Raw genomic sequence first — 14790 nt, 5'->3', positions numbered from 1 at the left:
TAAATTGGTCATAAGTTTGATTTCTCATGAAGCAAGTGAATGAATTTTTTACTTTATTCAATGCACATTTACCTATTGATTTGATTAGGAAAATGTAAATATTCCCTTTTCCTTTGGAAAGGTTTTATTTGTAGTTGTTTTGGTTTTTTGTGGTTTTATTTTTTTTTTTTGCACCAAAGATTAATCAAAGAACTACACTGACACAAAGACCATGTGCTCCATAGGTATATTGTAGAAGAAATGCCACAGCTATACATCGGGTGACTTGCAGTGTCACAGGAGGCTACAGAAATTCACCTGAAGATATAACCAATGTTAACAACTGGACAACAAGCATTTGTCCAGTAGATAGTGGCCCAGCTTCTTAAAGTCTTTCTTCAGTTCCAACTATCCAAAACTCATCCAAAATCCAGGTACAATCTTTTGGAGTGGCCTTAGATGAAAATTAGGGCAATTGAAATATAACCACTGACAAGGACCCATAAACCTGTTGGACCTGTCACATGCTTCTGGTTGGCTGGTTCTTCAAAGGAGTTTACTGTCTAGTAGCCTGCGATTAAAGCAAGTTAATCAAGTAACAATAGGATTGTTGCATTATAACAAAAATTCTCTAACTCACTCAAATTACACCATGCTTATTATTTTAGGCGTTGAGGTAATAAGCAAGCCTTCAGGTGTCATCGCCTTATTCAGGTGAATAAAACCATGCCTTTCTAAATATTATGTGGGATTTTGTTCTTGTGATAGACAAAGATTTTCTTGGGAGGACTTATTACAAGCTAAAACATCAAATATATGTTGTCTTGATTCCTACCTAGTAAATTAGGGCAGTCTTTCATAGCTAAGGGGCCCCATATGCCTTTGCACATTTGTGTATACCTTTAGAGAAGTAAAAATGGGCTCAGACCCCAAAACCATCTCACCCAAGGTAGTAATACAGAGTCATTTCTTTGTCTTGTCTATCTCAACAGAAGTCTTCAAAGGCAGAACATTGCCACTGGAATGGGCTTTGGCATTGAGCTAATCAATACACTTTATTTATTTATATATGAGATGAGGATTAAGAGCAAGAGGGAAATGGCCTTACAAAAATCAGAACTCGGTTTGTTTCATTACCCAGAGTTCAGGTTTTTTCTCTTTCTGGGGAACTAATCATCTACTTTTTAGTTTTGGCAGTAACATCTTTTCTTTTTTGAGACATAATTTACATATCATCAAATCCACCTTTTTAAAGAATATGCTTCACCAGTATTTTGTAGCACGAAATTCAGTAATTTTAACTCTCCCTTCCTTGCAGTTTCTAAAATTTTGATACCTACTTATCATTATCCTTCTCCCTCAAATGTCACAGTTATGACTTAGGAACAAAAGCTTCCCCCACAAGAACTGAGGGCTATAATATGATAGCCTGTGTTCTTCATATTGCTTAAATGTATTCATTACTTAATTAGGTTCTTCAGAAAAAAAATTAGGTCATCAAGTGTAATATTAAATATCATTTGATAGGGAGGGGAGAAAAGCATAGATGACACAGAGTGCTGTGTCTGTGGAACAGTTTGAGTTTTCGATAAAAGTACTCTCCTCTCTCTCTCTCTCTCTCTCTCTCTCTCTCTCTCTCTCTCTCTCTGAAATGTGCTCCCTTCATCTCTGCCAACTTAGAGTTTCCCATCTTCACGTTGCCTCCATTTCTGTAGCTTCTCTCTTCTTGAGGTTAAGCATGAGCTGTTCTAGAATTTTCATTTTTATTTGTATATATTAAATAGGCTTCATTGGGCACTTCGTACAGTCATCTAAAACACTTTGTTCAAAGACCTTAATGTAAAACCTGACGATGTGAATCCACTGGAAGGAAACACAAGGGAAACAATTCAATGCACAGGCATAGCTTGATGTTGATTTTTCTGGAATTGGAAATAACACACCCTGGAATGTTTTATAAAAGAGTGACTGGGATGATAAAGTCCATTCCATCACACAGAGCACATCATTGACCAGTAGCCTCTCTAGTGCAAATAGGGCCTTGAGAATGGGCCAGGGAACGATGCCTTCTCTTGATCTTCCCACTTGTGGTGGCAGGTTTGTTTTTGCACTTAACGGCTCAGCTTCCAAGGTGCCTCTTCGAAATCAGGTGTTTGTGATGCTTCACCACCAGACTACGCTGTACTCATCCCTGCTGGCTGATTTTATGGCAGAACCAAAACCCTCCTCTGTTTACTCTGCAGTCCCAGAATTAGTACCTAAATGTATCCTCTTGGATCATCCTTCTAGGACACGGCATATATGCAGGATCTTTCAACTTCTCTTATGTGGGCAGGCTATGACTGCATCAGGCTTCTCCTTTTCCTGATGTTGAGCTATGAAAATTGCTCCACGGTAGCTTTGCTATGAGTAGCAGAGTGCTGGACTTCAAAAAGCTTTTCTTTACTGTCTGGCTGCTTAACAATTTCACCTGCCATCTTGCAAGATGAGAAAGCCATAAGAGCTATGTGCCAACAATGTTAAATTACTGTTTTAGTGAATTCCATGTAATTTGTCTGTACCAGGTACCTGTAAAACCATAGCACAAAGAAAGTTCTCTGTAGTTGGATGTGGAGACATATGCCTTTACTCTTAACCAAGAAAAAAAAATGAAGACGGAGGGCTCAGGAAGAAACCTTCCTCAAGTATACACTAGGTTTGAGGCCAGCCCAGCCTACACGAGAGACCGTGTCTTAAATAAATCTAAACTAACACAATATAGTGGCAATCAGAGGTAATATTTCTTCATTAACATATCTACAATTTTTAGGTAAGAGAAAAAGAATGACATTATCTGTTGTTTTTTTTACCATATTTTTAAATTTGCTATATGCTATAAAAATAGAGAAATCAGTACAGATGGGGCTTGTGGATATGGCTGGAGTGGGCTAAAGAAGGAGGATTCAAATTTTGGATGTCACTACAAGTTCTCAGAGTAGAAAACCTTATGTATTCAAATGCTTAGAATAATTATTTAATGGCACATTTAAATGTGTCTTATTAACCTTGCTAAAATATTGATTCTATTAAGCTATTTATGTAAAATTTGTATAGCTCAACGAATTTACACAAAGTGCATAAGCAGTTTTGAAAGTTTCTGCAGAAGGTGAAGATAATAGAGTGGGAGATAAAGAGCTGAGACTCACCCCACCTACAGCAGACAGACCTCACAGGAGACTCCTCCTGAGATTGTATCACTCTCCTTCCTTCGGGTTTGGTAGGAGGTGCAATGGCAGACTTCAGACTCGGCAAAACTGCCCAGGGATGCAGGTGCAGGAATGAATGTAGAGAATCTGGATTCTTAGAGTAAACAGCCATTTAAGCTCTGTGAAGAGAAGTGGAAGGAAATTCAGAAACAACTTGCAGAGGACAACCTTCTTTCTAGAAATACAGGTGTTGCTATGTCAAAGAGCTACCACACAGTGGCAGTGTTTTAGAGCTTAACTAAAGTTAACAATTACATTCAAAAGTCCCCAATTCAGCCTTAAAAAAAAAAGTACGGGATAGACTCTTCAGCAAAACACTGACCAGAACCAGAACCTCATGTATAGACAGACACACTTATATGAAGTTTACTTTTCTATGAGAAACTCTCAAACAAGTAGACCGTGGAGCAAGTAGATACTCATCTTAAAAAACTAAAGTGCAGAATCCCAAAACAGCTGTAATTAACACTGAACTACAGACATCTTTAGTTAGCTATCAGACAACTGGTACACAACAATAGTTTTATCTGGTAAATATAGATCACATTCCAAAGTACTGACTACAACAATATCTCTAGACATTGCACATACCTAGGATTTGAGAGAGAAATTTCCAAGAGAGACGAAAGTCTCAGAATAAGGAGGGGAGTATTTCCATTTGCATTTAGGTTAATGATACTGGCCCAGGTTTCACCTGGAGACTATGCTAGTCAAGAAAAGAAGCTGTGAGTCCCTGGAAGGACAGCATAGCTTGTAGTAGTCATAGTGTACTGGAAAGACAATCATTGGAGTTTAGTGTCTGTCAATGAAGAGGAGCCCAGACAAATACTCAGAGAGAAGGAGCAAAGCAGCAGTTAACAGACACGTTTTCATTTTAAGTCTGAAACGCTGCCTCCAGTCAGCTCAGTCCCTCATTAGACTGTATTGATTTGCCCCTGCTTGCCCGAGGATAGTCAGAGGATAATCGAATCCTCTTTGAGAAAGACAACATCATTCAAAGCCTGTGCAATATATTTTAAACGTTATGTCTGGCACTCCATCAAAACTTACAAGGCTTAAGGAAAATAAGACCTAGATGAGAAAAGGGGAGAAGGATGGGCAATGGGCACACATACAATATAGATAATGAAGTTGTCAAGTGAACTTGAAATTAATTAGAACACTAAAAAGGGGGAAAAGGTAAGGTGGAGATATGTTTAGCGAGAGCCTGGAATCTTTAATGAATACAGAATAATTTTAAAAATCCAAAAATAAAATAATCAAGTGTTCAAATTAAACACTTATTCCTCCACTACCACAAGAGTCAAACTGCATAGGGAAGTCAAATAAAGGGGGGAATTTGAACTAGGAGGGAAAGTCAGGGAATTTAAATAAACACAGTTTCAGAAAAAGTAAGAAGATTGAATAATAAATGAGAGCATCGAAATTTAAGAATACATGGGTCAGCATTCATACATGGTTGAGAGAAAAAGAGGGGTGGGAGGAGAGAGGGACAGGGACAGGGACAGGGACAGAGAAGGAGGGAGAGGGTAGGGGAGGGGGAGGAAGGGAGGAAGAGAGAGAGTGAGAGTGAGAGAGAGCGCCATATGGGAAGAGTATGCAGAAATGGCAAATGTAAGTACACAGAGATGACAAATTTAAAGAAGTAACATCCACAGCATTTTCAAGGACACACACGGGTAATCTTACTTGCCTCTACTGACAGAAACAATATGTATTTCAGTTAAAGATGTAACTCATTAGTTTTTAATGGTCAAATGTTTTAGTAACCTTTTTTTTGCAAAAATTTTCATTAAAATCAATAACTATTGCAGGATTTTTGATCATACTGTGAACCCTGAGAGTGTGTTATTTACTGGAAAAACAAAACAAAACAGTTTCTAGTTGTATGGATCAGCCCTTTGCACACACCTTTAAGCCCCCAAACTGAAACCAAAGTTTGTTTGTAGAAGAAAGTTCATGTATTTAAGTGGCAGGGAAAGTGATGGATCAGAGAAAGATTTGACAAAATAGGATTTGTGCATCTCTCATAAGAAGAGTGAGGAAAGAGACTTTACTTAAGAGCACAGTGCAGAGAAAGAAGAGGGGCAAGGCAGAAGAAAATGAGGAGGCAGTTTTACTGGGAGAATCTTAACAGAGACAGGTTGAAGAGAGAACAATCTAGACACAGGTAACGATAGAAGGAGCCTGAGAATGAGAAGGAGCTAGAAGAGGAGAGGCCAAGCAGAACAATTCACAGGAGGCTGAGAAAGAATCCAGATTGAATCAATAAAAGTGGAGAAGAGATTGGAGCCAGAACAGGAAGAAATCAGAAAGAACTAGGAACGGGTGAGCTTAATCAGCACTAAGTTTCAGAGGCTGAATACATTCTAGGCCTTGTGCAAAGGCTAGAAGCTTCCTGGTTTAGGCCTAGGTTAGCAGACTAAGACAATAAGCCTCAGAGAGGACACTTGGTTCAAGAGAATAAAATACTGTTACAAATGACATTTTTTTTCAGAAATAACTATGACAAGATTAATTGCAAATAGATAAGTTATCAAGGTAAAGGAAACTAAAGTTAGAAGTCCCCGGGTTGAGCTTGAACTTTATGATCAGTTATTCTTCCATTTTGAAAATTTTAAGCAGAAACCTATGTAATATTTGCCATGAAATCTTGCTGTACCATTCATAAAAGCCCAAACTTGAAACTAAGTGTGCTTATCAGCACTATAATGATGTACAAACTGGGAAAAATTAAACATACAATTACTAAGAACATATGAATAACATGCATACATGGCGAAAGTAAAATTAAGACACAAAATCAAAACATAGACTCTGTTCCTTGATGGACACCAGGTATAGCATCAAGCCAGTAATATCCATGGTGTAAAGAAACTGAAAATTAGTTCCATTTAAAGAGAGGTGATGCCACTTAAATCTTTAATTCTATAAAGTATGGTGGTTATAATAGTGTCCTGACTATTTTACTTATACTATTATTATTAATTTGTATTGACAATAAATTTTTTCAATACATTCTATTTTTTCCTTCCCTAATGTCTTCTATATCTTCCTATTTCCCCATCCACCCAAATCAAACTCCTTTCTCTCACTAGAATATAAACATATTTTTAAAAGTAGGAATAAATTACATGAGATGATATAAAAACAATGAGACTAGAATAGCACAAAACAAAAAATAGAAGAAAAAAAGCAAAGAAAGATAAAAAATAAAAAAAGCCCAGCAAAACCTGATAGACACTGGGACCTGATCCTTTGTAAAAGTCCTTAAAGTGGACATTCTTCCTTTCAATTTCCTGTATTTGTACTTGATATTATCAGTTCATTTACCTTTCAAATCATAATGTAATCTTACGGGGCTCTCATTAATCACTGATTTGTTCCTTTCCTCACATTAATAGTTCTAGTTAAATAGGAGAAAGTGCATATATTTGGGGTCACTTTCCATTTATACAAAGTGGGATTTGAAAATAGGCTGCCTGACCTGGACTCTTAGTTGTGCAGATATTTTTTCTGTAACCATAGGCAATCTTCCTCAGCCTCAGTTTCTGTGAAAATAATAGAATATTATTAAACACTCCGTCACAAGAGAGTCTGAAGTAAATAAAATGAACTCACCAGGGACTTCGTGCAATGTAAGCACTCCATAAATATTGATTGCTATTAATTACTGAGACATCCAAATTCCAGTTTCATTCCTATATGGGCTCAATAGCCATCCTCAAGTCTTACTGTGAGCTCTTGTAGACGTTCACAAAATAATTCATTAAGTTTATGGAATCTCTGAGGACTCAGTATGATGCTGCATAAGAAAATATATAGTAAGACTATAAATAAGGAATGCATATATCTGGATATATGTAGGGGAAAGACTAATACAAATATAAACATCGAATAAAGAAGAAGATACAGTAAATCTATTATCTGACAGTTTGGTAAATATTGTATTCGACGGTCCATGTTTTCTGATAATACCCGTGGTACCTGGACGATTAAAAAATATGATGTAAAATATGATGGAAGAGTGCACACAATAAAAAATTACACGAAATCTCTTAATAAAATGTCAACATCACAAAATATGTTGCTTACATTTAAAATTAGCATCCTAGTTGAAACAAGTAGAGATTTGGTAGAGATTAGTAGAATTTGGTAGAGAAACTAGAGAGTGTTTTATTGAGACTTTTACTTTTTCTTTTTTTCTGGAAAAGATTATTTCTCTCCTTTTAAAAATTTGGTCCTGCCAAGACTGAACCCCCAGTGAATGTGGTTGTTGGGGGGAGGGCGGTAATGGGGGGAGGATGGGGAGGGGAACACCCATAAGGAAGGGGAGGGGGGAGGGGGATGTTGGCCCGGAAACCGGGAAAGGGAATAACACTCGAAATGTAAATAAGAAATACTCAAGTTAATAAAGATGAAAAAATATTTAATTTTTTTGACTCATTCATTTTATTCATTGTCCCCTCCCAGTCATCCCCTCCAACAATCCTTTCCCTATTCCCCTCTCCTTCTCTTCTGAGCAGTGAAATTGGTCTGAAATTCTCTTTCTTTGTTGAGTCTTTATGTGCTTTTGGTATAAGGGTGACTGTGGCCTCAGAATAAGTTTGACAGTGTTACTCCTGTTTCTGTTTCTGTTTCGTGGAATAGTTTGAGGAATTTTGGAATTAGTTCCTCTTTGAAAGTCTGGTACAATTGTGCACTAAAACCATCTGGCCCCAGGCATTGTTTTTTGGAGGAGGAGGAGTTATAGGCCAGTTTTAATAGTTTACCTGATCTTGGTTTAACTTTGGTAAGTGGGATTTGTCTAGAAAATTGTCCATTTCATTAAGATCTCAATGTTTTATGTAGCACTGAAATTTGGAAGCAAGACCTAAAACTTCACTCAGTTGCATCATTGTTATGTCTCCTTTTTCAATACTGATTTTGTTTACTTGGATACTCATTCTGTCTCTCCATGAATTTGTCTAAGGGTTTGTATATCTTACTGATTTTCTCAAAGAAAGAGCCCCTGGTTCCATTGATTCTTTGCATTGTTTTCTTTGTTTCTAACTGATTGATTTCACCCCTGATTTTGATTATATCCTGCCTTCTACTCTTCTTTGATGTGATTGCCTCTTTGTCTTCTAGAGATTTCAGGTGAACATTTAAATTGCTGATGTGGGGATTTTCTTTTCTTTATGGAGGCACTTAGTGCCATGAACTTTCTTCTTAGCACTGCCTTCATTCAGGTATGCTTTTCCTTCACTTCCATTAAATTCTGAAAAGTCTTTAATTTCCTTCTTTATTTCTTTCCTGACCCAGAGATCATTGAGTAGAAAGTTACTTAATTTCCATGAGTGTGTAGTCCTGCCAGTGTTTCTGATGTTGTTGAAGTTTAATCCATGGCGGTTTAATGATACACAATGTGTTATTTCAGTTTTCTTGTATCTGTTGAGGCTTGCTTTGTGACCTTCCATACAGTCAATTTTGGAGAAGAACCCACAAGGTACTGAGAAGAAGGTATATTCTTTTGTATTTCGGTGAAATATTCTATAGATGTCTATTAGTGTCATTGTTTCTCTGTTGAGTTTTTGTCGGGATGTCCTGTCAATTGGTGATAGCAGAGTATTAAAATCTCCCAATATTAATGTTTGCAGTTAGATATATAATTTACGCTTCAGCAATGTTTCTTTTACATATGTGTGTGCCCTGTGTTTGGAGCATAGATGTTCAAAATTAAGATATCTTCTTGATCAATTATTCTTTTGATGAGTAGAAAGTATTCTTACCCATCTTGTGATTGTGTTGGTTTAAAGTCTATTTCATTAGATATTAGGTTTGCTTCTTGGGTTCTTTTGCTTGAAAATTTTTTTTCCAATCCTTTACACTGAGGAAATGTCTGGCTTTACAGCTGGGGTGTGTTTCGTGTATGGAGCAGAATTATGGATCCTATTTTCACATCCATTCTGTCAGCCTGTGTCATTTTATTGGGGATTGAGTCCATTGATGTTGAGAGGAATTAATGACCAGTGATTTGGTCATTCGTCATTTGGTCATAATGACAGGTTATTTCCTGTTATCTTGATGTTGATGATGTTAGTCTCTCTCTCTCTCTCTCTCTCTCTCTCTCTCTCTCTCTCTCTCTCTCTCTCTGTGTGTGTGTGTGTGTGTGTGTGTGTGTGTGTGTGTGTATCTGAGTTTGTGTGTGATTTACTTGTTTTTGCTGGAATGGAATTACCTATTTCCTGTTTTTTCTTAGACATAGTTTTCTTTCTTAGGTTTCAGCTTCCCTTCTAGTATTTTCTGTGGAGCTGGATTTGTGGATAGGTAATGTTCAAATTTGGATTTGTCTTGAATTATCTTATTTTCTCCATTTATAGTTATTGAAAGTTTTGCTGGATATATTAGTCTAGGTTGGCACCTGTGATTTTTAGAGGTTGCAGTATATCTGTGCAGGTCTTTCTAACTCTAAGCATTTCTATTGTGAAGTTGGGTGTAATTCTGATAGGTCTGCCTTTGTATTTTACATGGCTTTTTTTCTCTTACTGCTCTTAATATTCTTTATTTATCATGTAGACTTTCCATTTTGATTATTATGTACTGGGAGATTTTTTCCTTTCAGGTCCAGTCTAATTGGTATTCTATAAGCTTCTTGTATGTTTATAGGTATCTCTTTCTTTAAATTGGGAAAGTTTTCTTCTATGATTTTTGTTGAGAATATTCTATTGGCCTTGGAATTGAGAGTCTCTATCTTCTTCTAATCCTTTTATTATTTTGATTATTATAGGTTTTCTGGATTTTTTGTGCATCAGGAAATTTTTAGCTTTAATATTTTCTTTGACTGATGTATTGATTTTTTTCTATTTCATTGTCTATGCCTAAGATTCTCTCTCTCTTGCACTATGTTGCTTCCATCTGTCTTCCCTGCTCTCTTCCCTAAGGTTTTCCATCTCCATGACTTCCTCAGTTTGTGTTTCCAATATTGTTTCTATTTCTACATTTAGGTTACGCATGGTATATTTATTTCCTTCACCTGTTTAATATTGTACTTCCCAAATACCTTTAAAATGTTTATTTGTTTCATCTTTAACGACCTCTATCTGTTTGAGTGTATCATCATTTGAGGGATTTATTATTTTCCTTTTAAGGTCTCTGTCACCATTATAGGATCAAATTTAAGGTCATTTTCTTGTGTTTCGGTTGTGTTAGGATACCCAGGGTTTGTGATAATGGGGTGTCTGTGCCTTGGCGTTGTCATCCTGCCCTGGCTCTTGTTATTGTGTTTTTGTGAGGGCGTTTAGCCATTGGGATAGTATGGTCCCTGGATGATGTTCTTGAAGTGGGTATTATGAGGGGATTAACCTTGAGATTCATGGTGAGGCAGGCCTCTGATGGACATCCGTGGGCTGTAGTGTGGTTCTGGAGCTTGATTTCTGTGTGGTTCTGGAGCCTGAGTTCTGATAAAGGGGGCAGAGGAGTGGCAAGAGAATGGTTGTCTCCCTGGGATGACAGGGTGCTTAGGGCAGCTTGGCTCAGCCTAAAGGGTCCAGAGGACAGGGGCAGAGCTGTATCTTTAATTATCTAGTTTGATAAACTGTATTCAGGTATCAAGGAACAATTAGATTTGAGAATTAGATGGATGCAGAGATACTCATGCTGACTGAGGAAGATGTGCAGGTACTTTCCACGATTTTCAATTGTCCCTGACACAACAGGATGCCGTAATTGACGGAAATTGGGTTTGCCCTTGCTACATGCAAAGCTAGTTGTTTTAGGGACTTATTCATTTTAACTGGTGGTTATTTGGAAAATGCCAATCTCCAGGATGGGTTATGAAGTAAACCTTGCAATAATTCATTATATATAATATATATAATAATTCATATATATAAATACACACACATATATACATATATATATATATATATGAAGACCCCACAAAAGTAGGGCTCTATGCCCAAATCCCCTAGAAATTGTTGACACAACCTCTTACATTACTCTCTTCTTTTCCTTTTTTTTTTCTTTTTTGTTTTATTTTAGTTCAAGTTCGGTAAATTTATTTTGTCAAAATCAATTGGAATCTTGAGCAATACTGAGGAAACAGGACATCAAATAAAAAAAGTTTTCTGAAGTTAAAGGCACAGTACAAACAAATGATCCCCAGTCATAGAATTATTAATGCAGTTTGGGATACGGGAAAGTGGGAGGGGAGTTAATCCAAGCTACAGCAATGAAGTCTTCAAACCACCTTCAGAACAGGGCTGCTGATTGTTCCTTTCATCTTTACTTGTGACCCTGAGGTCCCCCCCAAAAAAAAATTTAAAAAAAGTTTATTTTTTCATTGGAGAATCACGGCTGTTAATTTGCTTCGAGTTGTTGAAGCTACACAAGGTTTAGTCTGGTTGAGTTAAATCTGTTTTCCATATTAGCTTGATTGGCAGGTTGACCTACTACAAAGCAGGCTCAGTTTCCCCACCTGTAACCCCCTGGGAGTGGATTTCCCCATATCCATCACTGTTGTAAAAAGCTCGTCCGTAGCCACCTCTACCAAATCCTCTGCTGCTGCCATGACCACCTCCACCTCTTTGACTGCTGCTTGCACGGCTGCTGCTGAAGCTGGAACTGCTGACACAGCTACTCTGTCGACGGCCTCTGGCACCAAATCCTCCACTAAAACTACTACTCTTAGAAGGTCCACAACTGCTGCCCTTATGGTGGTGTTCGAAAGCCATGTTTTCTAACCAAGATGGCACTTCCTGTTTTGCTTCAACAAGGAGATCCAGTAAATCCTTAGTGATATTTATATTCCTTTCATTAAAAAATGAGGTGGCAAGACCAAGGTTTCCTACATGCCCCGAATGGTCTATGCCGATGCACATAGTCTTCGATATCACTAGGCAGGTCAAAATTAATAACATGTTTCACATTTGAAATATCCAATCCTCTTGCTGCTACTGCTGTAACCACTAGAATTGGTCTTTTTCCTGAGTGGAACTGGTGAAGGGCCGCTTCTCTATCTCTCGGAGAACAGTCTCCATGGATACTGGTGCAGACATATCCTTCCACCGTTGCATTTAGGAGGTCAAGCAGAAATGTTCTTTTGTCTGTCTCTTCCACGCAAGCCACTTTTTGTGTGATGTTTTCTGAAGTAGACCCAACTTTTCCTACAGCCAGAAATATGTACTCATCTAAGAAATCATGGGTCAGCATCTATATTTCCTTAGGAAAAGTAGTACTAAACATCATAGTGCGGCGGATTCCTTTTGGAGGCATAGTGTCTTATTCAACGATTCTATGTATCTGAAGTTCAAACCCCATACCTAACATCCAGTCAGCTATATCTAACACAGTATTTGCAGAAGTCTAATCTGATCTCTCTCTCCATCATGTCCAGTAGACATCCTGGAGTGACTAGTAACAAGTGGCATCCATGTTCGAAGTCTCGAATCGGCTGAACAATTTCAGCACCGCCATAAAGCATGCAATGATGGACTCTAGATCTGTATGATAATTTTGCTGGCTTCCTCCTAGATCTGCACTGCCAATTCTCTCGTTGGCGCCAGAACCAAGGAGATTGGATACTGTTTAAGACGCCCATGTCTTCCACTTTCCTTCATGGATCTCAGAGCCTCTCTTGGACCATCAGCATAAATCTGACTCCAGATGGACAAGGGAAATGCTGCAGTGTTTCCCGAACCTGTTTGAGTGCAAGCCTTCAAGTCTCTTTTCTCTTTGATAATAGGAATAGCATGCCTCTGAACCGGAGTAGGGCAAGTTCAAATGTTTCCCATAATAATTTTTCCCAACTCAACATTGATGAAACTTTCAACGTGTGGAGGACAAGGACAGTTGTTGCCTGTTGCTTCAAATGGAATATCACCGTATTTCTCAAAGTTAATCCCAGTATTGCCTCCAGAAAAGAGTTCCTGTTCCAGGCATTCACTTGGTGGGAGTGGCTTTGACCAGTCATCTTCATCTGATTTGTCATACCAGCGACTATTTCCACCTCCTTCAAATTTGCCAAAGCTACTTCTATTTCCATGGCTGCCAATGTCATCATAGTCTAACTGTCCCTGATCATCAAACCTTCCCCTTGATCCACTTCCACGATCACCAAAGAAACTAGACTTCCCTCTTGAATCACTCCGGGATCCAAAACTGCTGTATGTAGGGCACCCTCCAGTGGTGAACAACGGTACTGCGCATGCGCAGGTTTTGCACCTGGTGTCAGTTGGCCAGTAATATGCTAATGAGGGGGCGGTACCATGCTAGTGAGGTGATTCATTCTCCGCCAGTCCCTGGAGGACAAGTAGTGGGGTGATAGCGGGGTGACCTGTGCCCCACCAATCCCTGAGAGATTATTAGCATACTGTTGTGTATATAAGGCGAGTGACTTTGCAGCATGTGGTCCCCTGTCCTTGTTCAAGAGAGCTGTACCACAGTAAAGGTTTGTTCGCAGAAGAATCCTGTTGCCGCGCGTTGTTCTTGCTGGCGGGACATTGTACGCATTCTTATTTTTACTAGAACTCCACCCAGAACTGTCTTTGCCATAGAATCCTTTAGTAGCTTCTCAGTTCCTTAAATGAGGAGGGATATAGCGCCCTTTGCTTACTGTACTTTCTTCAGGCTGATTATCTTAAGAGTTCAGGTCTAGGCCAGCGAACTGCTGGTCCAGCCCGAGCACATTTTTCCACTGCCACATCCTGAAGAGTACCGAAAATTCGGAGTCTTCTGCTGCTGTGCAAATGCTGGCTTTACGGCCAAGGCCCTCTAAAGAGAGAACTGTGGCTTCGAAGAGCCATGTTACTCTTTTCTTATTCAAAACACAAATACCCCTTTTCAAAGTGAGTGAGGTTCACTATAAAGTGCTTCCTGTAGCTCAGAGATACTATGATAGAATGGAAAAAAATACATGTATCTCTTTCGCAAAGGCAGAACATTAATTAAATACAAAAATCTGAAACACAACTGATATGCAAGCACTGTTGATTCATAGAAAATTAAGAAAGACACAATTCCCGGGGTGTTATAGAAATGTAGAACACCGTATATCAACAAAGACAAAACAGTCAAATACCAGGTGTCCTGTGCTATGCAGACCAGAACCACCACTAAAGCAGGGCTTTCAAATTCCAAGTTGTATAGGGCTCTCTGCAAAATCTGTGGGCTTCAAATATCAGATATCGATATAGAAACTGCGTGCAGAAATTATGAGTATTTTTGTGAACAATGTGCTATTAGTATTTTAACATAAAAGCTAAATTCCCTGCAAAATTATTTAGAAGGAAGTTTTTGTTAAATATAAAGCCATTTGCTTGAAAACTCATTACTTATTATGAATTAAAATCATAATTAGACATGGTGCTATAGGCACTTTTCAGCTCAGGAAGAGAGAATTTCAGTTAAGGTCACATAAGAATATGTAGCAAGACTTGGTTTCAAAAACAAACAAAACAAAACAACAGCAGAGATTAAGTAAATATACACTATGTGTAATTTTATGTGTTTCTATTTATGATGGTATCTTGTAAGGATAATCAGCAGAAATCTTGTAATTTCCATGTGTTGGTGTATGATTTATATC

At 38.1% G+C, this 14790-nt stretch overlaps 1 pseudogene; it reads right to left on the bottom strand.

The window, feature by feature from the left end:
• Window positions 1-11298: 11298 nt before the first annotated feature.
• Window positions 11299-14790, bottom strand: part of Ddx3x-ps1 (DEAD-box helicase 3, X-linked, pseudogene 1) — an 87049-nt pseudogene continuing 83557 nt past the window's right edge.

Source organism: Rattus norvegicus, chromosome 19 (assembly GCF_021556685.1).
Source record: "Rattus norvegicus strain SHRSP/BbbUtx chromosome 19, alternate assembly SHRSP_T2T, whole genome shotgun sequence".
Taxonomy (NCBI): Eukaryota; Metazoa; Chordata; class Mammalia; order Rodentia; family Muridae; genus Rattus; species Rattus norvegicus.
Note: the sequence above shows the minus strand (reverse complement) of the source record. Positions and strands in the feature narration are given on the sequence as shown.